This window comes from Bos mutus, chromosome X (assembly GCF_027580195.1).
Source record: "Bos mutus isolate GX-2022 chromosome X, NWIPB_WYAK_1.1, whole genome shotgun sequence".
Lineage (NCBI taxonomy): Eukaryota > Metazoa > Chordata > Mammalia > Artiodactyla > Bovidae > Bos > Bos mutus.
Window position 1 is genome coordinate 91247547 of NC_091646.1, and position 22498 is coordinate 91270044.

General features: G+C 43.3%; 1 long non-coding RNA gene and 1 pseudogene across 1 annotated transcript in view; one reads left to right on the forward strand and one right to left on the reverse strand.

Moving 5' to 3' along the window:
• Positions 1 to 8386: 8386 nt before the first annotated feature.
• On the forward strand, positions 8387 to 12162 carry LOC138986329 (large ribosomal subunit protein P1 pseudogene; annotated as a pseudogene).
• A 146-nt stretch (positions 12163 to 12308) lies between these two features.
• LOC138986332 (uncharacterized) overlaps positions 12309 to 22498 on the reverse strand; it is a 115023-nt gene continuing 104833 nt past the window's right edge. Inside the window, exon 5 of the long non-coding RNA XR_011463163.1 lies at positions 12309 to 13365. This is a non-coding gene — a long non-coding RNA (uncharacterized lncRNA). The remainder of the gene's footprint in view (positions 13366 to 22498) is intronic.

The window sequence follows — 22498 nt, forward strand, 5'->3', positions numbered from 1 at the left end:
ATAAATCCTGCCTATTCCTCCCCACCCAGGAAACCTCAAAATCTCACAATCTTTCATACTCTGTCTTGAGAAATAATGTCCTTTCTGTGAGCCAAGAGTGAATAGCTTATCCTTTAAATCTAAGACCCCTTTTCATCTGAGGTCTCAAAGGGACATTGCTGCTGCTTATAGCCTTGAAATTCAGCAGGATAAATGCTGTAGGAACGCTGCTCCTTGTATCATAGATTGAGAGATTGAAACCTGGGGGAGGGCATATGTACTCAAGGTCACATTCTGAGTCCTCAGCAGTTCTGCTTTGTGAACACAGCCCTTCTGATTCAATCTTTAGCGCTCAGTAAACAACCAGTGATGTGCAGTTAACTTTTTCCACTGAAGCATTTCAAGATGGATATGTGTGCCCAGGATAATATATGAAGTAATGACCCATGTGTTAGCCTAAAAGAAACCTCCTCCCCCATTCTCGGCACACCTCTCCTCCCAGGCCAAATAGCCCAGACTCCAGCCATCTACTGCCCTGAGGGGAGGACTCTTGGAAAAGAACCAGAAAACAAAAATGTCAAATTCCTGCTTCTTGAGTTCCAAAAGGAGAGGGCCAGATAGAAGACTTGAAGAAACACATACTATAGTTTGCTTCTCTAACTCTGCATCCCACCCCCTACCCAGCCCCCATTAATTCCAGCAGTGAGTTCTGAGTGATCCCAGAGAGATCATGGTGAGATGGTCTGGTCCCTGTAAATCAGCCATCAGGGAGCCCTGTGGAGCCCTGCTCAATGAAAATTAAGGATTTTTTTTTTTTTTTTTCAAAAGACACAATATGCAGAATGGAAAAGTGAGTGTGAGCTGAACCCTGTGTAAATAACCTGAGATTTTACATCCCATTTGAAGGGGGAAAGGGGAAAAAAGCTTCTTTTCATACGGTTCGGCTCCAAGCTAGCAGGACCCAGTTGACAGAGCACCTTGGAAAAGGAAATCTGAATAAAGTATGGATTCTAGTCAATAATAACGTATTAATATCACTATTGGTTCATTAATAGCGACAAATGTGCCCTACTAATGTAAGCTGTTGATAATAAGGAAAACTGAGTGTGAGGTATATGTAATATCTTCTCAATTCTTCTCAATCTAAAATGTTCTGAAAAATAAAGCAAATTAAAAAAACCCATAAAGTGAAAATACAAGTCCCCAAATGGGAAAAGATCAATTATATCCAAAAAGTGGAAATTGCTCCTACAAATCAGTAAGATAGAGACAAACTGATAGAAAAATGGGCAACTGACTTGAATAGATACTTTACAGAAGAATAAATACAAAAGACCCGCCACTATACTAACATGCTCAGCTGCATTAATAGTTAGGGAAATGCAAATTTGAAACCATGAGATACCAACACGCCACTTGACTGGCAAAAAGTTTAGAAATCTGACCATGCTAAGTGTAGGCAAGGATGTGAATCAACTGAAACTCTCATAACGTGGGGGTGGAAGCATAAACTGGGAGAACAGTTTTTGAAAACATTGCCTTGTCTATTAAAGCTGAAGAAATACCAAACTTATGACCCAGCAGCTCCATTCCTTAGAGGAAATACTACAGGAACATGCACTTACATATTAATAATAAATTATGGTATATTGATTAAATAAATTGTGGTATATATTTCATACAATGGGATACTATATCATAATGAAACTGAATAAATATAAATAATAGGTTACGTATTATATATCACATTTATACTATATAAAAATAAGAAATGAACAGTTTGACTTCATTTATATAAAGTTCAAAATCAGGAAAAAAGAAAGTATACTGTTTATGGATGCAGCATAGATGGTCAAAGTATAAAGAAAAGCAAGGAAATGACTGCCATAAAAATGTCATACAAGTTACCTATGGGGTGGTAGAGAGGGGGATATGTCTAGAAAGGACATGCAGGACTTTCCTGGCGATCCAGCGGTTAAGACTGCGCTTCCCATGCGGGGGGTGTGGGTTTGATCCCTCATTGGGAAGCTAAGATCCCATATGCTGTGCAGTGTGGCCAAGAAATTAAAAAAAAATATTTTTAAAGGGACATGCAGAAGGATTTGGGGAGGTTGGTCATTTCCTAATGACCTAGGTGGATATTGTTACACTAGTGTTTGCTTCATTATTATCGATATTTTGAACACTGATGTATGTTTGTGTCATGTTTGACAATAAAAAAAGTTTTAAAAATCTAGCTTGCTTCGTGGAATCTTGAGGAGCTGTATCTCCCTTTGACTTGGTAGGAATTATTTGTATTCGATTTCAGCTTATGTTTGGAGATTCTTGTGTTTACAAAACACGTCTTCAGTGAGGGTGGAAGTTTCCAAAGAAAGGCCGGAGTTGTGGTTGGCATGTTTACGGCTGTCTTAACAAGAGATCTTAGAGATGGTATCTACTATGGGAATTCACTATAGGGCAAAATCCAGGCTTCAGCCTCCCAGTCTGAGAACCCCAGTTTTGTCAGTGTCCCAGAGGGAATCTGACTCCATGACATTGACCCCAAACAATAAAGTTACAGGTTCTTAATGGTGCAAATACCATTTTGATATATACAAGTACGTGGTAGTCTGCACATTCATGACAACCTGGTCAGCGTATTCTCTCCAAAAATGCAAGTGACATAGGAATCCTAGTTACCCAAAATCAACTTGGTGAGTATGCAACCACAGCAAATATTTAACACATGAGGTTCTGCTGTACCCATCTCCACAGACAGAACACAGCTGCTGGGAAACTGGATGTTTGTACTCAGATTGACAGGGTACTGTAATAAGCCCCCTTTGGGGGATGACTGTACAGCCACACCATTCGTGAGAACTTCCCACTCCCTTCCATGGTTTCCGCCGTATTTGTTTTCCTGATTAAACTCTGAGACAGAGTGCAATCTTATTTCCAAGTTTCATCTCATTGAGCCACTGGTTACTGACTTCCGTGGCTTTGCGTTAGTTCTCTCCACCTGCCTCCACCTCCACCACCATGAAAAACCTAATCAAAAGCACCATGTTGGGACTTCCCTGGTAGCGCAGTGGATAAGAATCTGCCTGCCAATGCAGGGGACACAGGTTCAATCCTTGGCCTGGGAAGATTTCACATGCCACGGAGAAACCGAGCCTGTGTGCCGCAACTACTGAGCCCATGCTCTAGAGCCTGGGAGCCGCAACTACTGAGACCGTGCCCCTATAGAGACTGTGCCCCACAACAAAGAGTAGCCCCCACTCTCCATAACTACAGAAAGTCTGCACAAAGCAACAAAGACCCAGTGGAGCCAAAAAAAAGCACCATGTCCTCTGAATCTATGATGACAGAAACCATAATGTTCCTTATCTGAGGGTGAGGGAGGTAAACTGAGAAGGGGCACAGGGGAACTTTCTGGGGCGATGGCAATGTTCTGTATGTTGATCTGGACAGTGGTTACATGGGAGATACGCATAGATGAGAATACACAAGCTGTTCACTTCAGACTCGTGCATTTTATGGTATGTAAGTTACACCTACAATATTTTAAGAGTTTTCTCAGATTGCACGTAGTGGATGAGCATATTTAAACTAAAATAAATCGAAGTTGCGTAATTTGTTCATTCACTCATTCATTCATATATCCAGCGTTGGATATTTGCAGTGTGCTCCATGAACTTGGAGCTGAACCCCGTGTAAATAACCTGAGACTTCACATCCCATTTGAAGGGGGAAAGGGGAAAAAGCTTCTTTTTATATGGCTCAGCTCCAACATAGCAGGATCTAGTTGACACAGCACTTTGGAAACACTCAACCCTGGATATATGAGAACTTCCTGGTGGTACAGTGGATAGGAATCCAACACAGGGGAGATGGGTTCGATCCCTGGTCCGGGAAGATTCCACATGCTACAGAGCAACTAAGCCCAACGAAGCTGCGGAGTGCCACAACTACGGAGTCTGCGTGCTGCAGCTGCTGGAGCCTGGGTGCCTAGAGCCTGTGCTCTGCAACAAGGGAAGCCACTGCAATGAGAAGCCTGCACACAGCAGGAAGAGCAGCCCTCTCTCACCTCAACTATAGAAGGCCCTCATGTAGCAATGAAGACCCAGTACAACCAATAAATAAATAATCTGTTAAAAATTGGATATATGAATGAATGAATGGGTGAACAAATGATGCCTTCTATGCACACACACAGTGTTGGAGAGAATCTTCTGCTAGTGAAGTGATCACAGCAAGTTCAATTTCCAGGTAATCACATAGGCAAGGCCAAACTTGGGCCACAGCTGTTTTCAAGACAGTTTCTGAAGCTGACAGGAGCTGGCTGGCGCCCGGTCCTCCATATCCCCCACTGATTCCCTTTCTATCTTTTCTGCCATCCTCATTCTGCTTTGGACCCATAGATTACTCCTCATTTTTTTTTTTAAACTTTACAATATTGTATTAGTTTTGCCAAATATCGAAATGAATCCGCCACAGGTATACCCGCGTTCCCCATCCTGAACCTTCCTCCCTCCTCCCTCCCCATACCCTCCCTCTGGGTCGTCCCAGTGCACCAGCCCCATGCATCCAGTACCGTGCATCGAACCTGGACTGGCGACTCGTTTCACACATGATATTATACATATTTCAATGCCATTCTCCCAAATCTCCCCACCCTCTCCCTCTCCCACAGAGTCCATAAGACTGATCTATACATCGGTGTCTCTTTTGCTGTCTCGTACACAGGGTTATTGTTACCATCTTTCTAAATTCCATATATATGCGTTAGTATACTGTATTGGTGTTTTTCTTTCTGGCTTACTTCACTCTGTATAATAGGTTCCAGTTTCATCCATCTCACTAGAACTGATTCAAATGTATTCTTTTTAATGGCTGAGTAATACTCCATTGTGTATATGTATATGTACCACTGCTTTCTTATCCATTCATCTGCTGATGGGCATCTAGGTTGCTTCCATGTCCTGGCTATTATAAACAGTGCTGCAATGAACATTGGGGTACACGTGTCTCTTTCCCTTCTGGTTTCCTCAGTGTATATGCCCAGCAGTGGGATTGCTGGATCATAAGGCAGTTCTATTTCCAGTTTTTTAAGGAATCTCCACACTGTTCTCCATAGTGGCTGTACTAGTTTGCATTCCCACCAACAGTGTAAGAGAGTTCCCTTTTCTCCACACCCTCTCCAGCATTTATTGCTTGTAGACTTATGGATTGCAGCCATTCTGACTGGCTCATAGTGGTTTTGATTTGCATTTCTCTGATAATGAGTGATGTTGAGCATCTTTTCATGTGTTTGTTAGCCATCTGTATGTCTTCTTTGGAGAAATGTCTATTTAGTTCTTTGGCCCATTTTTTGATTGGGTCATTTATTTTTCTGGAGTTGAGCTGTATACTCCTCACTCTTTACCTTCACCATACCCTTGTTCCCTTGCCTCTCAGGCCTTCTCTTGGAACTACCGGGCAAAACCCAGATCCCAGAATAATGTGACTGCCTGCCTTCTCTTCCTATAATGGGTTGCTGATTGCAGCTGTGGAACTTTCCCTACCCTGGGGACTGGTACTCAGCTGGGCCCCCAAACCTGCCTGATCATCCTTTCTCCAGACCTAGTCACTGCCTCGTCTCTCCCTCCCCGGCCCCCACAACTATTGAAAGCTTCCAGCAAAAGTGTTCAAGCCCCTGCCCTTTGGGAGACCACACTCCTAGTTCTAGGGCTTCCCTGGTGGCTCAGATGGTGAAGAATCTGCCTGCCATACGGGAAGACCTGGGTTTGATCCCAGGGTAGGGAGGATCCCCTCAGTGGGGAAGATCCTCTGGAGAAGGGAATGGCAACCCATTCCAGTATTCTTGCATGGAGAATTCCATGGACAGAGAAGACTGGTGGACTGCAGTCCATGGGGTCACAAAGAGTTGGATGCGACTGGGCAACTAACACTTTCACTCCTACCTAGCTCCAGCCTGCTGTTGGGCATCCATCCTGCTGCCCATAAGGGGAAAGAGTCTAGACTCAGGAGTGTACATTGGTCATTACTGATCAATTACCAGCATCAGGAAAAGCAACTGTGCTCCATCTTCTTGCATCACCTCTGGCAGCTACTTCCCCTTCCTTATGAATGTGGTGAGTTATGAATGAAAAATCTCCAGTCTCCAGATAGCTTCCCTCAACCTCAGAGGGTGACACCAGGAACCCTGCACACAGCAGCCTGCGGGGGTGCCTCGCACTGACCTGCTCTGGGTCGTTAGTGATAGCCCAGAGGGGAGATGGGAGCCTGGCTTTGCACTGTCATTGCCCTCAGGCATGCACCACCCCACTCCTACCTACATCTTGGGTGTCCTGAGTTGCAGTGTGTGCTGGGTGGGGTTCCCAGGGCTGAGGAGAGGAGGGCAGACGGGACTCACCCTCATGTTTCTAACTTACCTGGTGTTCAGACTCCTGGTCTGGCCTTTGCTCCCTCTTTTGTTCACTGTTGGACTGTCTCTTGGGGCCCCATTCTGCCTTCCAGTTACAGAAGATTTGTTTGCTTGTTTGAGGACATTTTAAATTTGAGAACAGGACTTCCCTGCTGGTCCAGTGGTTAAGAATACACCTGCCAATGGAGGGGACACGAGTTCAATCCCTGGTCCAGCAAGATTCCACGTGCTGCGGGGCAGCTAAGCCTGTGAGCTACAACTACTAAAGCCTGTGCTCTGTAGACACCATGCTTCGCAACAAGAGAAGCCTGAAATGAGGAGCCTGTGCACCGCAACTACAGAAGTAGCCCCCACTTGCCGCAACTAGAGACTAAAGCCTGAGCGCAGCCACAAAGACCCAGCACAGCCAAAGATAATTTATTTAAAAATTTGACAATAGTTTGAGGTGTCCTGAGAAGTAGCAAAGACAGTGTATACAGAGATTTCCCACATACCTTATACCCAGTTTCCCCTGTTGTTAACCTCTTATGTTACTTTGATGTATATTTGTCACAACTAATGAACCAACATTAACACATTATGATGAACCAAAGTCCAATCCAACTGCAGTTTTGAATCATTTCCTTCCAACTTCTCCTCCTGAATTTGCCTGAGGACCTGCTCCTGCGCAGCCACAGTGCTCTCTCCCTCAACCAGCCACTGAGCCTGGAACCGGAAGCCCCAGTGACCTGTAGTTCTGACCTGCACTTGTATCTGGAGCTATCACAGTGTCTCTCCTGCAACAATTGCATCCTTCCCTCTGGACTCATGTTAAATTTATTTGTACCAAGTTTTATCAAACTGGAATGCTTCCATACATATTGGGCTTGATAAGAAACAATTTAGCTGCAAGTGATTGTAACAAAAACAGAGGGACTCTATTGGCAGGAAAGATACAAGCATCTGAATGCAGAGTTCCAAAGAATAGCAAGAAGAGATAAGAAAGCCTTCCTCAGCGATCAATGCAAAGAAATAGAGGAAAACAGCAGAATGGGAAAGACTAGGGATCTCTTCAAGAAAATCAGAGATACCAAGGGAACATTTCATGCAAAGATGGGCTCGATAAAGGACAGAAATGGTATGGACCTAACAGAAGCAGAAGATATTAAGAAGTGGCAAGAATACACAGAAGAACTGTACAAAAAAAGAGCTTCACGACCCAGATAATCACCATGGTGTGATCACTGACCTAGAGCCAGACATCCTGGAATGTGAAGTCAAGTGGGCCTTAGAAAGCATCACTACGAACAAAGCTAGTGGAGCTGATGGAATTCCAGTTGAGCTATTTCAAATCCTGAAAGATGATGCTGTGAAAGTGCTGTATTCAATATGCCAGCAAATTTGGAAAACTCAGCAGTGGCCACAGGACTGGAAAAGGTCAGTTTTCATTCCAATCCCAAAGAAAGGCAATGCCTAAGAATGCTCAAACTACCGCACAATTGCACTCATTTCACATGCTAGTAATGCTCAAATTCTCCAAGCCAGGCTTCAGCAGTACGTGAACCGTGAACTTCCTGGTGTTCAAGCTGGTTTTAGGAAAGAGATCAAATTGCCAACATCCACTAGATCATGGAAAAAGCAAGAGAGTTCCAGAAAAACATCTATTTCTGCTTTATTGACTATGCCAAAGCCTTTGACTGTGTGGATCACAATACACTGTGGAAAATTCTGAAAGAGATGGGAATACCAGACCACCTGACCTGCCTCTTGAGAAATCTGTGTGCAGGTCAGGAAGCCACAGTTAGAACTGGACATGGAACAACAGACTGGTTCCAAATAGGAAAAGGAGTACGTCAAGGCTGTATATTGTCACCCTGCTTATTTAACTTCTATGCAGAGTACATCATGAGAAACGCTGGGCTGGAAGAAACACAAGCTGGAATCAAGATTGCCAGGAGAAATATCAATAACCTCAGATATGCAGATGACACCACCCTCATGGCAGAAAGTGAAGAGGAACTAAAAAGCCTCTTGATGAAAGTGAAAGAGGAGAGTGAAAAAGTTGGCTTAAAGCTCAACATTCAGAAAACTAAGATCACGGCATCCGGTCCCATCACTTCATGGGAAATAGATGGGGAAACAGTGGAAACAGTATCAGACTTTATTTTTGGGGGCTCCAAAATCACTGCAGATGGTGACTACAGCCATGAAATTAAAAGACGCTTACTCCTTGGAAGGAAAGTTATGACCAACCTAGATAGCATATTCAAAAGCAGAGACATTACTTTGCCAAAAAAGGTCCGACTAGTCAAGGCTATGGTTTTTCCAGTGGTCATGTATGGATGTGAGAGTTGGACTGTGAAGAAGGCTGAGCGCCGAAGAATTGATGCTTTTGAACTGTGGTGTTGGAGAAGACTCTTGAGAGTCCCTTGGACTGCAAGGAGATCCAACCAGTCCATTGTGAAGGAGATCAGCCCTGGGATTTCTTTGGAAGGAATGATGCTAAAGCTGAAACTCCAGTACTTTGGCCACCTCATGTGAAGAGTTGACTCATTGGAAAAGACTCTGATGCTGGGAGGGATTGGGGACAGGAGGAGAGGACGACAGAGGATGAGATGGCTGGATGGCACCACTGACTCGAGGGATGTGAGTCTGAGTGAACTCCAGGAATTGGTGATGGACAGGGAGGCCTGGCATGCTGCGATTCATGGGGTCGCAAAGAGTTGGACACAACCGGGCGACTGAACTGAACTAAACTGAAGGGTGAGTGACTGAGTTTAATATGTAATCCCTGGTGGCTTCCCTGATAACTCAGTTGATAAAGAATCCACCTGCTATGCAGGAGACCCCAGTTCAATTCCTAGGTTGGGAAGATCCCTTGGAGAAGGGATAGGCTACCCACTCCAGTATTATTGGCCTTCCCTTGTGGCTCAGTTGGTAAAGAATCTGCCTGCAATGCAGGAGACCCCGGTTTGATTCCTGGGTTGGGAAGATCCCCTGGAGAAGGAAAAGGCTACCCACTCCAGTATTCTGGCCTAGAGAATTCCATGGACTATACAGTCTGTGGAGTCACAAAGAGTTGGACAAGACTAAGCGACTTTCACTTTCACTGGTGGATTAGTGGTAAAGAATCCACCTGCCAATACAGGGCGGGTTTAATCCCTTGGTTGGGAGGAGGGCAGGGCAACCCACTCCAGTATTCTTGCCTGGAGAATCCCCATTTACAGAGGAGCCTGGCAGGATGCAGTCCATTGGGTCGCAAAAGAGTTGGACATGAGTGAGTGACTAAACAAACCCCAAAAATAGGGTCTATAACAACAGTGTTGGATAGAGAGTGAGCTCCTGTTATCCGAGTGCCTGTGTGACATTAGATGAGTGACTTTTCTGTTTAGGGTCCAGTTTCCCCATCTGTAAATATGGATAATCGTGATGTTCACCTCATGGATCATGTGAGGATTAAAGTTAATATGCATAGCCCTTTCCTCAGCGGCCGCTAAAGTATGCAGTCCTGAGGAAGCTAAGGCCTGGTTGGGGTGAGACTTTCACTTCATCTGGGCAACTAGCACCACGCCCAACAGCCCCCACCTAGCACTCACCCCGCACCATGGCCTCCTTCTCAGAGCTTGCTTGCATCTACTCGGCCCCCATCCTGCACGACGATGAGGTGACGGTCACAGAGTGTAAGAATAATGCCCTCATTAAAGCAGCTGGTGTAAACGTTGAACCTTTCTGACCAGGCTTGTTTGCAGAGGTTTTGGCCAATGTCAATGATGGGAGCCTCGTCTGCAACATGGGGGCTGGCGGACTTGTCCCAGCAGCTGGTGCTGAACCTGCAGGAGGTCCTGTCCCCTCCACCACTGCTGCTCCAGCTAAAGAGAAGAAAGTAGAAGCAAAAAAAGAAGAATCTGAAGAGTCTGATGATGACATGGGCTTTGGTCTTTTTGACTAAACCGCTTTAGTAACAGGTTTAAAATAAAAAGCTGAGCTCTTTAAAAATAAATAAAAAATAAAGTTATCACGCATAGAGCACCTAGAACACTGCTTGGCATGTGAGTGGACAGTCACCCTTAGTCATAATAATAAAGGTGATGGTAATGATGGTTATAAGCGTGTCTCAAGAAAGAACGAAGGAAGAGCATCAGGAACAAGACAAAAATAGGAAAGGAAGGTCCTCGTTTGAGGCTATGGGGTCTCTCTCGTTCCTGCTTTTCCATGATTGTTTGATTCCTTTTTCTGTCTTCCACAGGTTGGGACACAACATACAGACTGAAGCTGAAGTTCCTGGTGTTCTCAAGCCAGGAGGCTCAATGGGGGTATTCGTGTTATAAATTTCCGGAAGAGAGAAACAGAAGCCTCGCCAGGGTCAGAAAGCCTCCAGGGGTCCTGTCACTGGTGCTATGTGTGGGTGCGTGTGGAACCGATGGGTTCCTAGGGCTTTCCCTCCCAGACTGAGGAAGTGGCAGGCTCTCTCAAAAGGGCTGTAGCTGTTATTGAGTCTACACTACAATTGCCATCAAACTTAGTGGTTTCAAATCATTACCTTTGATTATCTCTTAGGCTTTCCTTGCATCAGAAATTTGGAAGCAGCTCGGCTGAGTAGTGTCCTGACTTGGGGAATCTCTCACACCATTGCTGTCAGATGGTGGCTGGAGGTGGTGTCATCTTGAAGGCTTCTGACACTTGGACTAGGAAGACTGAAACAGCTGGGAGTCGGCACAGCTGGGCATACTGGGTAACTTCCTTGCTCTCTATTTCTGTATGCTCTTTCCACATGGAAAGATGTCTACATGATCATTCCAGCATGGTGGCTTCAGGGTAACCAGATGTCTTACATGATGGCTCAGGACCCCAAAGGCTCAAGTGTGTGTCCCAAGAGGGAGAGAAAGCCAGGTGGCAGCCATCTTGAAGTGATACCTCATTGTGGTTTTGAGCATCAATCACTTCCTTGCTCACTTGCTCATCATATCACTTGTGTGGTCAACACCGAAAGTTCTGCCCAGATGGCCAAAAAGCACATGAAAAGATGCTCAACATTGCTAACTATTACAGAAGTACAAATCAAAACCACAATGAGGTGTTACTTCACATGGGTCAGAATGGCCATCTTCGAAGAAGAGGGAACCCTCCTATGCTGTTGGTGGGAATGTAAATTGGTGTAGCTACTATGGAGAACAGTATGGGGGTTCCTTTAAAAACTAAAAATAGAACTACCATATGATCCTGCAATCCCACTCCTGGACATATATCCAGAGATAACCATAATTCAAAAAGATACACGTACCCCAATGTTCATACCAGCACTATTCACAATAGCTAAGACACGGAAGCAACTCAATGTCTATGGACAGATGAATGGATAAAGAAGATGCGGTACATATATGCAATGCAATATTGTGCTCAGTCATGTCTGACTCTCTGTGACCCTATGGACTGTAGCCCACCGGGTTCATCATCCATGGGATTTTTCAGGCAAGAATGCTGGAGGGGGTTGCCATTTCCACCTCCAGGGGATCTTCCCAACCCTGGGATCAAAACTGCATCTCCTGTGTCTACTTCACTGACAGGTGGATTCTTTAACACTGAGCCACTTGGGAAGCCCACAGTGGAATAATACTCAGCCATAAAAAAGAATGAACCAATGCCATTTGCAGCAACTGGGATGGACCTAGAGCTTATCATACTAAGCGAAGTCAGAGAAAGACAAATATCATATGATATCCTTTTTATGTGGCATCTAAAAAAATTACACAAAAGAACGTATTTACAAAATAGTAACAGATTTAGACTTTGAAAATAAATTTGTGATTACCAAAGGTGAAAGGCAATAAAGCAGAAATAGATGTTTTTCTGGAACTCTCTTGCTTTTTCGCTGGATCATCGAAAAAGTAAGAGAGTTCCAGAAAAGCATCTATTTCTGCTTTATTGACTATGCCAAAGCCTTTGACTGTGTGGATCACAATAAACTGTGGAAAATTCTGAAAGAGATGGGAATACCAGACCACCTTACCTGCCTCTTGAGAAACCTATATGCAGGTCAGGAAGCCACAGGTAGAACTGGACATGGAACAACAGACTGGTTCCAAATAGGAAAAAGAGTACGTCAAAGCTGTATATTGTCACCCTGCTTATTTAACTTACATGCAGAGTACATCATGAGAAACGCTGGGCTAGAAGAAGCACAAGCTGGAATCAAGATTGCCGGGAGAAATATCAATAACCTCAGATATGTAGATGATACCATCCTTATGGCAGAAAGCAAAAAGGAACTAAAAAGCCTCTTGATGAAAGTGAAAGTGGAGAGTGAAAAAGTTGGCTTAAAGCTCAACATTCAGAAAACTAAGATCGTGGCATCTGGTCCCATCACTTCATGAGAAATAGATGGGGAAACAGTGGAAACAGTGGCAGACTTTATTTTTCTGGGCTTCAAAATCACTGCAGATGGTGACTGCAGCCATGAAATTAAAAGACGCTTACTCCTTGGAAGGAAAGTTATGACCAACCTAGATAGCATATTCAAAAGCAGAGACATTACTTTGCCAACAAAAGTTCATCTAGTCAAGGCTATGGTTTTTCCAGTGGTCATGTATGGATGTGAGAGTTGGACTGTGAAGAAAGCTGAGTGCTGAAGAATTGATGCTTTTGAACTGTGGTGTTGGAGAAGACTCTTGAGAGTCCCTTGGACTGCAAGGAGATCCAACCAGTCCATTGTGAAGGAGATCAGCCCTGGGATTTCTTTGGAAGGAATGATGCTAAAGCTGAAACTCCAGTACTTTGGCCACCTCATGTGAAGAGTTGACTCATTGGAAAAGACTCTGATGCTGGGAGGGATTGGGGGCAGGAGGAGAAGGGGATGACAGAGGATGAGATGGCTGGATGGCATCACTGACTGGATGGACGTGAGTCTGAGTGAACTCCTGGAGTTGGTGATGGACAGGCAGGCCTGGCGTGCTGCGATTCATGGGGTCGCGAAGAGTCGGACACGACTGAGCGACTGAACTGAACTGAAAGGTGAAAGGTGGGGAACAATAAATTAGGAATTTGGAATTAACATATACACACTCCTATACATAAAATATAAAATGGGGCTTCCTCAGTGGCTCAAACAGTACAGAATCTGCCTGAAATGCGGGAAGACCCGGGTTCAGTCCCTGGGTTGGGAAGATCCCCTGGAGAGGGGAATGGCTACCCACTCCAGTATTCTTGCCTGGACAATTCCGTGGACGGAGGAACATGGTGGGCTACAGTCCATGAGACTGCAAAGAGTTGGACACAACTGAGTGAGAGAAAGAGTATTATGAGTATATATAAAATAGATAATCAACAGGGACCTACTGTGCAAAAAAGGGAACGTTCAATATTCTGTAATAACCTATATGGGAATAGAATCTAGAAAAGAATGGATATATGTATATGTATAACTGAATCACTTTGCTGTGCATTTGAAACTAATATAATACTGTAAATCAGCTATACTCTAATATAAAATAAAAATTAAATTAAAAAGAAAGGTCTGCATAGATTAAAGGGGAGCGAACACAGACCCCACCCCCACCGCCACCTGTCAATAGAAGCCTGTCAAAGTCACATCAGAAGAGCTTGCACACTGGGATATTTATTGGCATAACCACCTTTGGAAAATATTGATACAATCTCCAATTGGGGGAGTTGCACACAGATGAGGAGACAATGGTTGTCATATCTAATGTATACTATCTACTAGATTTTACCCAAGGATATATGATAAACATTTCTCCACATAATTATTCTTCCACAATGTCCTTTTATAAAAAGCATTAATTTAAAAAATTCATGTTATCAAAGTAACACATACTCATAAAAAATTCAAAGTGCAGAAATGCATAAAGAAACAATGGGAGGTTTCTTCCTTCTCTCCCCGCTAATTATTCTCTAAGGGTAACAATGAGTTCTACATACCTGTCTAGATTTTCCTTTACACCTATTTAGTCATACACAAGATTTTTTTTTTAATAAAAATAAAAATCATGTTATATATTCTTGCTTATTTCACTTTAAAATGCTGTGGCACAAAGTGATGTGTCCTACTCTCTTTAACTGGTGCATAGTATTCTGTTGTCTGCGTTAGGATGTCTCTAATTTGCTTTAAAGACGGGCAGTGTGTTATGAAGCACCTGCTGTTTAGTTTAAGCTAGGCTTTTAGGGCTAGTGAGCTGCTTTTCACAGGAACACCCACTCCAGGAGCAGCCAACCGACTTTTAATCAGAAAAGTCACCCTCCAAGTGCTTCCTCTACTCTTATCTCCCATCAACACTGCTGCATGTCCGACTCTGTGCGACCCCACAGACGGCAGCCCACCAGGTTCCGCTGTCCTTGGGATTCTCCAGGCAAGAACACTCGAGTTGGTTGCCATTTCCTTCTCCAATGCATGAAAGTGAAAAGTGAAAGTGAAGTTGTGTCTGACTCTTAGCGACCCCATGGACTGCAGCCTAACAGGCTCCTCTGTCCATGGGAGTTTCCAGGCAAGAGTACTGGAGTGGGGTGCCATTGCCTTCTCTGCCCATCAACACTAGATTTTGCTAATTAGCAGAATGACATAGCAAGTGAATCTGCACAACGGGTATTCCCAATGGGCTCTTACTGTTGCATTGAGAAGTATTCAAGGTACATAGATTGGCTGAATAATTTTAGAGACGCTCTCCAAACTTGCACAGACAGGGCAGCTGGATCTAGGCAGGTGTGTAGCCTGTGCTCAGGGACACCTCTGGGTGGATCCCTAAGGGCCCTTTGTTCTGCCATGAATTTGGATATTCTGATTGCCTGATGCTGCCTTCAAGGCTAACGGAATCTTGCTTCTAGAGTACTGTGGCCTCCACCTTAAATGCTTTTTGCATGTTAGGACCAAGCTGGGACCCCTTTAGATACACAGGAGGTTGTACCACTGTTGTTTAGGCCTGCTTGTTAATTTCAACCTGGCTGATTTGGGCCTGAGGCTCACTCTTGTTACAACCTGGTGGCTAGATGGGAAAGCTACAAAAGAGCCTTGAAGACTGCCTGACCAAATTGGCCTTGGTCAGCTCACAACATTATGGATGGATCATAATTTATTTTTCCAAACCCATTTTAACAGGCATTTAGAATGCTTCCAATGTTTTTCCTTTACGTTAAACACTGCGGTACCATCCATTTCACAAAATGTTTGTATAAAATGTTTTTTTGCATAAAATTTTTAGCTTAATAATTACATGCTATTTCATTGAAGCAATGCACCCTAATTTATTCATCTCATCCCCTGTTTTTGTATCTTAGGCTTTGGTGGAATCTGTATCTGAACCCAGGTCTGATTGATGCGAGCCCAAGTCTTTTCTAATACTTCTAGACAGAATTGTCTGGAAGATGGAACCTGGGAGTAAAGTGCCAAGGAGCTAATAGTGGATGTTGCTCTTTTCCCAGTTCCTATTTGGGGATTCCACCCTAGACCTTAGTTGACTTTTCACCTCCTCGGGTCTGCTTAAAGTGATTCCCCACCCTGGTTACACGTATGAGTCTCTGAACAAACATAAGAAATCCTGGTGTTACAGAATCTAATTTTCAAACCCAGGAAGGTGCAAAGCTCAGATCGTCAGTATATGGAGTTAAATATAATCTCATGCACTGAGCAATACATTTAACATCCTAATTAATAATTCAGAGCATCAAGTGCAGTGTGGAAAGATATTATGTCTGTGCTGCCTGTTTGTGGGAAAATCTGCTACCTAACTGCATTCCTCTCACCTTTCACCACCCACCAAAAAAGCAAACCAGAGACGTTTGCCCAAAAGTGGCAAGCATATATTAATGACAAAGGGCAGGAAAAAATTATTAACATTTACTGGTGGTAACGCTACAGAATAGGGAAGGACTTCTTTAAATTGTATCTTCTGAGACAATGGAGATTCGATGTGGATTTTTGCCTTCATTATAGTGTTTTATAGTCTGTGTTCCTAAGAATTGGGTCAGATTTTGCATTATGTCTGTGATTTATCTTGGAATGTCCAATATTTACAGTCCTATAATGCCACGTTAATACTGGAGTTTTTAAGTTAGAGGAGGCTTTTTTAATTGAAATGATAACAACTCTCCCCCCATACCATACATTCTATACACACTTCAATGTGACTCATTTTTTTTCAAAATGAATTCATCTGTAATTTCCCCTGCTGCAGTTTCATCCTCCCACTTCACACACAACTTTTAACCTGGCCCAAGGCAGCAAAAGAGGCATTCTATATTTTCTGATTCTCCAGAGCTGAATTTCCAGACGTACAAGCTGGATTTAGAAAAGGCAGAGGAACCAGAGACCAAGTTGCCAACATCCAATGGATCATAGAAAAAGCAAGGGAATTCCAGAAAAACATCTACTTCTGCTTCACTGACTTCATAATTTACATTCGTTATCTTATAAATAAATTCACTCTTATAAATAAATTCATTATCTTATAAATTCGTTATCTTATAATTTACACTGCTTCATAATTTATATTCGTTATCTTATAAAGCCTTTAACTGTGTAGATCACAGCAAACTATGGGAAATACTTAGAGAGATGGGAATACCAGACCATCTTACCTGTCTCCTGAGAAACCAGTATGCAGGTCAAGAAGCAACAGTTAGAACTAGACATGGAACACGGACTGGTTCAAATTTGGGAAAGGAGTATGTCAAGGCTGTATTTTGTCACCCTGTTTATTTAATTTCTGTGCAGAGTACATCATGCAAAATGCATGGCTGGATGAAGTTCAAGCTGGAATCAAGATTGCCAGGAGAAATATCAACAACCTCAGATAGGCAGATGACACCACCCTAATGGCAGAAAGCAAAGAAGAACTAAAGAGCCTCTTGATGAAACTGAAAGAGGAGAGTCAAAAAGCTGGCTTAAAAGTCAACATTCAAAATACTGAGATCATGGCATCTGGTCCCATCACTTCATGGGAAACAGATGGGCAAAAAAATGGAAACAGTGACAGACTTTATTTTCTTGGGCTCCAAAATCACTGCAGACGGTGACTGCAGCCATGAAATTAAAAGCTGCTTGCTCCTTGAAGAAAAGCTATGACAAACCTACACAGCATATTAAAAAGCAGAGACATCACTAGGGTGACAAAGGTCTGTCTAGTCAAAGCTATGGTCAGTTGTTGGAGAAGACTCTTGAGAGTCTTGGACAGTAGGAAGAGCAAAGCAGTCCATCCTAAAGGAAATCAACCCTGAATATTCATTGGAAGGACTGATGCTGAAGCTGAAGCTCCTGTGTTTGGCCACCTGATGTGAAGAACTGACTCACTGGAAAAGACCTTGATGCTGGGAAAGACTGAAGGCAGGAGGAGAAGGGGGTGACAGAGGATGAGATGGTTAGATGGCATCACCGACTCAACAGACATGAGTTTGAACAAACTCCAGGAGACAGTAAAGGACAGGGAAGACTGGCAGGCTGCAGTCCATGGGGTCACAAAGAGTCAGATATGACTGAGCAACTGAACAATAAACAACCAACCAGAGTAGTTTATCATTCGTTATCTTATATAACAAGGTGCTTCCTTAATTGGAATTTTAATTTGTTTCTAGGTAAGCGAAGTTGCTTGTTAAAAGCTGTTTGGGTCTTGTTTTTAAGTTCATGCAGTACAGCTTTATTTGTTTGAAAAAACTGCAAATAGCCTGAAAGTCTACCAATTAGAAGACTTGCAGTTAACTAAGTGACAGTATCTTCATTCTTTGAAATACTCTGCAGCTGAAATAAGAACAGAAAGCCCTATGAATTGATTGTAAAGATATCCTGTTAGGCGGGGGGAAAAAAAAGATTTCCTGTTAAGTGAAAAAAAAATCAAAGAGCAAAACACTGTATTGTATGCTACCATTTATGTAGAAAGGAAGGAAATATGCATATCTATACACATATCTTTGGCTCCATCCCTTCATTCTTTCTGGAGTTATATCTCCACTGATCTCCAGTAGCATATTGGGCACCTACAGATCTGGGGAGTTCCTCTTTCAGTATCCTATCATTTTGCCTTTTCATACTGTTCATGTGGTTCTCAAGGCAAGAATAGTGAAGTGGTTTGCCATTCCCTTCTCCAGTGGGACCACATTCTGTCAGACCTCTCCACCATGACCCGCCCGTCTTGGGTAAGATGGTAGGTGTTGCAAGAGGGCGTCTGAGGGCAGACACACTGAAACTAATCACAGAAAACTAGCCAATCTGATTACACGGACCACAGCCTTGTCTAACTCAGGCAGGATACATTATTGTTATATAGACCTACTCCCATAATTTACATTTTAAGATAACAGGATTAGCCAGAAGGTTTAATCCAGAGACTGTCCTCAGGCAGGATACATTATTGTTATATAATCCTAAGGAATGTAGAGGATGAAAAAGTTAGTCCTTTCTTCCTCCTTGAGAATTCTAGACCCCTTTCTCCTGATTCCAAAATTCTCCAAGCCAGGCTTCAGCAATACGTGAACAGTGAACTTCCAGATGTTCAAGCTGGTTTCAGAAAAGGCAGAGGAACCAGAGATCAAATTGCCAACATCCGCTGGACCATCGAAAAAGCAAGAGTTCCAGAAAAACATCTATTTCTGCTTTATTGACTATGCCAAAGCCTTTGACTGTGTGGATCACAATACACTGTGGAAAATTCTGAAAGAGATGGGAATACAGACCACCTGACCTGCCTCTTGAGAAACCTATATGCAGGTCAGGAAGCAACAGTTAGAATTAGACATAGAACAACAGATGGGTTCCAAATAGGAAAAGGAGCACGTCAAGGCTGTATATTGTCACCCTGCTTATTTAACTTATATGCAGAGTACATCATGAGAAACGCTGGGCTGGAAGAAGCACAAGCTGGAATCAAGATTGCCAGGAGAAATATCAATAACCTCAGATATGCAGATGATACCACCCTTATGGCAGAAAGTGAAGAGGAACTAAAAAGCCTCTTGATGAAAGTGAAAGTAGAGAGTGAAAAAGTTGGCTTAAAGCTCAACATTCAGAAATGAAGATCATGGCATCTGGTCCCATCACTTCATGGGAAATAGATGGGGAAACAGTGGAAACAGTGGCTGACTTTATTTTGGGGGGCTCCCAAATCACTGCAGATGGTGACTGCAGCCATGAAATTTAAAAATGCTTACTTCTTGGAAGGAAAGTTATGACCAACCTAGATAGCATATTGAAAAGCAGAGACATTACTTTGCCAACAAAGGTCCGTCTAGTCAAGGCTATGGTTTTTCCAGTGGTCATGTATGGATGTGAGAGTTGGACTGTGAAGAAAGCTGAGCGCTGAAGAATTGATGCTTTTGAACTGTGGTGTTGGAGAAGACTCTTGAGAGTCCCTTGGACTGCAAGGAGATCCAACCAGTCCATTCTGAAGGAGATCAACCCTGGGATTTCTTTGGAAGGAATGATGCTTAAGCTGAAACTCCAGTACTTTGGCCACCTCATGTGAAGAGTTGACTCATTGGAAAAGACTCTGATGCTGGGAGGGATTGGGGGCAGGAGGAGAAGGGGACAACAGAGGATGAGGTGGCTGGATGGCATCACTGACCCGATGGACGTGAGTCTGAGTGAACTCCGGGAGTTGGTGATGGACAGGCAGGCCTGGCGTGCTGCGATTCATGGGGTCGCAAAGAGTCGGACACAACTGAGCGACTGAACTGAACTGATACATGCATCTATATGTATAGAGAGAGATATTGGTGGCTCAGCAGTAAAGAATCTGCCTGAAATGCAGGAGACGTGGGTTCAGTCTCTGAGTCAGGAAGATCCCCTGGAGAAGGAAATGGCACCCCAGTAGAATACTAGTATTCTTGCCTGGAGAACTCTATGACAGAGGAGCCTGGCGGGCTATAGTCCATGGGGCCGCAAAAGAGTTGCACAGGACTTAGGGACTAAATAACAACAAATTGACTTGTATGGACATACAGACATTTCTGAAAGAAACACAAGAAACTGATAAAATTAGTTGCTCTAGGGGAGAGGATCTGGGTGGCTGAAAACCAGTGTAGAAGGCAGACTTTCTCTTATACACCCTTTGATATCTTTTGAATTTTGAAGCATGTAAATGTATGAGTTGTTCAAAAAAGAAATGATGAAAATTTAAAAACAAACAAAAAGGAAAGCAAAACAATAGAAGTATTGACCTTGGCTCACCAGGATCCCTGAACCACCTCTCCTAGCTATGACAGACAGCCCAGCGGAGGGGTATAACAAGACCTTCTTTTGTGGCTGGATGTGGCTTAAATCCCATCTCCAGCTAAAGACAAAGGAAGATGTTGAGGGGGGAGACAGTCAGTTATGGGAGATTATCAGGAAGAGCACAGTAAACAAGGTGGTATCTTGAGCCATTTCAGGGAGTTACTCAGTATTCCTGGGGCTCTTTTATGAATACAGGAGATATTCATGTTACTAAACTTCTATTTGTTTTTCTCCTGTTCATCTGCCTTTTATTACAGCAGGTTCTCAGCCAAGACCCCTGGAGAAGGAAATGGCAACCCACCCCAGTATTCTTGTCTGGGAAATCCCATGGACAGAGGAGCCTGGTGGGCTAGAGTCCATGGGGTGGCAGAGAGTTGGACACAACTGAGCACTTGTCAGCAACAGCTCAGCCAAGAACCCAGAGGGTGGAGGGAAAATGATTTTCACTCCCCTACAGACTGAATGATATGAAAGTATCCTGTTAGTTACTTTGGGAGTGATATTCGTATTGCAGTTATGTTTACAAGGATTCTTTCTCTTTAAAAGATAGGTATTTGTGGATTTGAAGTATTTGTGGATAAAAGAATATGATGGCTGGGATTTGCTTTACAAAATTCAGTAGGATCATATAAGGGAAAAGAATTGAAGAAAAAAATATATATATAAAACTGAATCACTTGACTGTACACCTGAAGCATTATAAATCAACTATACTTCAATTTTTAAAAAATAAAACTGATTATGGAATTCCCTGGTGGTCCAGTGGTTAGGACTCCACACTTTCACTGCTGAGGGCCCACGTTTAATCCCTGGTCGGGGAACTAAGATGCCACAAGTCACCTGGTGCAGCCAAAAAAATGAATAGCAAAATAAAATTGCTTATATATAAAGCCAAAGAAATATCCAGTAGGGAGGACATGGGGGAAGGAAAAAGTGAGTGGGGTATAGATGAAGTGAGATTGGACATAAATGGATACTAATTATGCTGGCTGATGGGTACTTGGGGTTCACTGTGTTATTTTCTCTTTTTTGTGTAAGTTTGAAAATGTTAAAAAAATGCAAAAAAAAAAAAAAATGCCCACAAAGACCACGTGAACTTATTTAACCCCAAATCAAGTGTAAAACCTGCCCTACCAAGTTTGTGTCTATACTATTTGTTCCTGGGCTAGGTTGATCTTTTGATCTCTTCGTCTCCCTGAAGTGAAGATCTTGTTTAAACTGACACTTCAGCCCAGCGCCTGAGTTTCTTGCTGGGCACATGGAGGCAGCAGAAGAAAGAGGTTTTAAAGGGAGAGTCCTGGGCACATTCATATTATATGTACCCAGGGGGGTGCTAGTGGTAAAGAATCCACCTGCTGATGCGGGCTTGATGCCAGGGCCAGGAAGATCCCCTAGAGGAGGAAATGGCAACCTGATGGAATTCCAGTTGAGCTATTTCAAATCCTAAAAGATGATGCTGTACAAGTGCTGCACTCAATATGCCAGCAAATTTGGAAAATGCAGCAGTGGCCACAGGACTGGAAAAGGTCAGTTTTCATTCCAATGCCAAAGAATGCTCAAACTACCGCACAATTGCACTCACCTCACACGCTAGTAAAATAATGCTCAAAATTCTCCAAGCGAGGCTTCAACAATATGTGAACCATGAAATTTCAGATATTCAAGCTGGTTTCAGAAAAGGCAGAGGAACCAGAGATCAAATTGCCAACACCTGCTGGATTATCAAAAAAGCAGGAGAGTTCCAGAAAAACATCTATTTCTGCTTTATTGACTATGCCAAAGCCTTTGACTGTGTGGATCACCATAAACTGTGGAAAATTCTGAAAGAGATGGGAATACCAGACCACCTTACCTGCCTCTTGAGAAATCTGTATGCAGGTCAGGAAGCAACAGTTAGAACTGGACATGGAACAGCAGATGGGTTC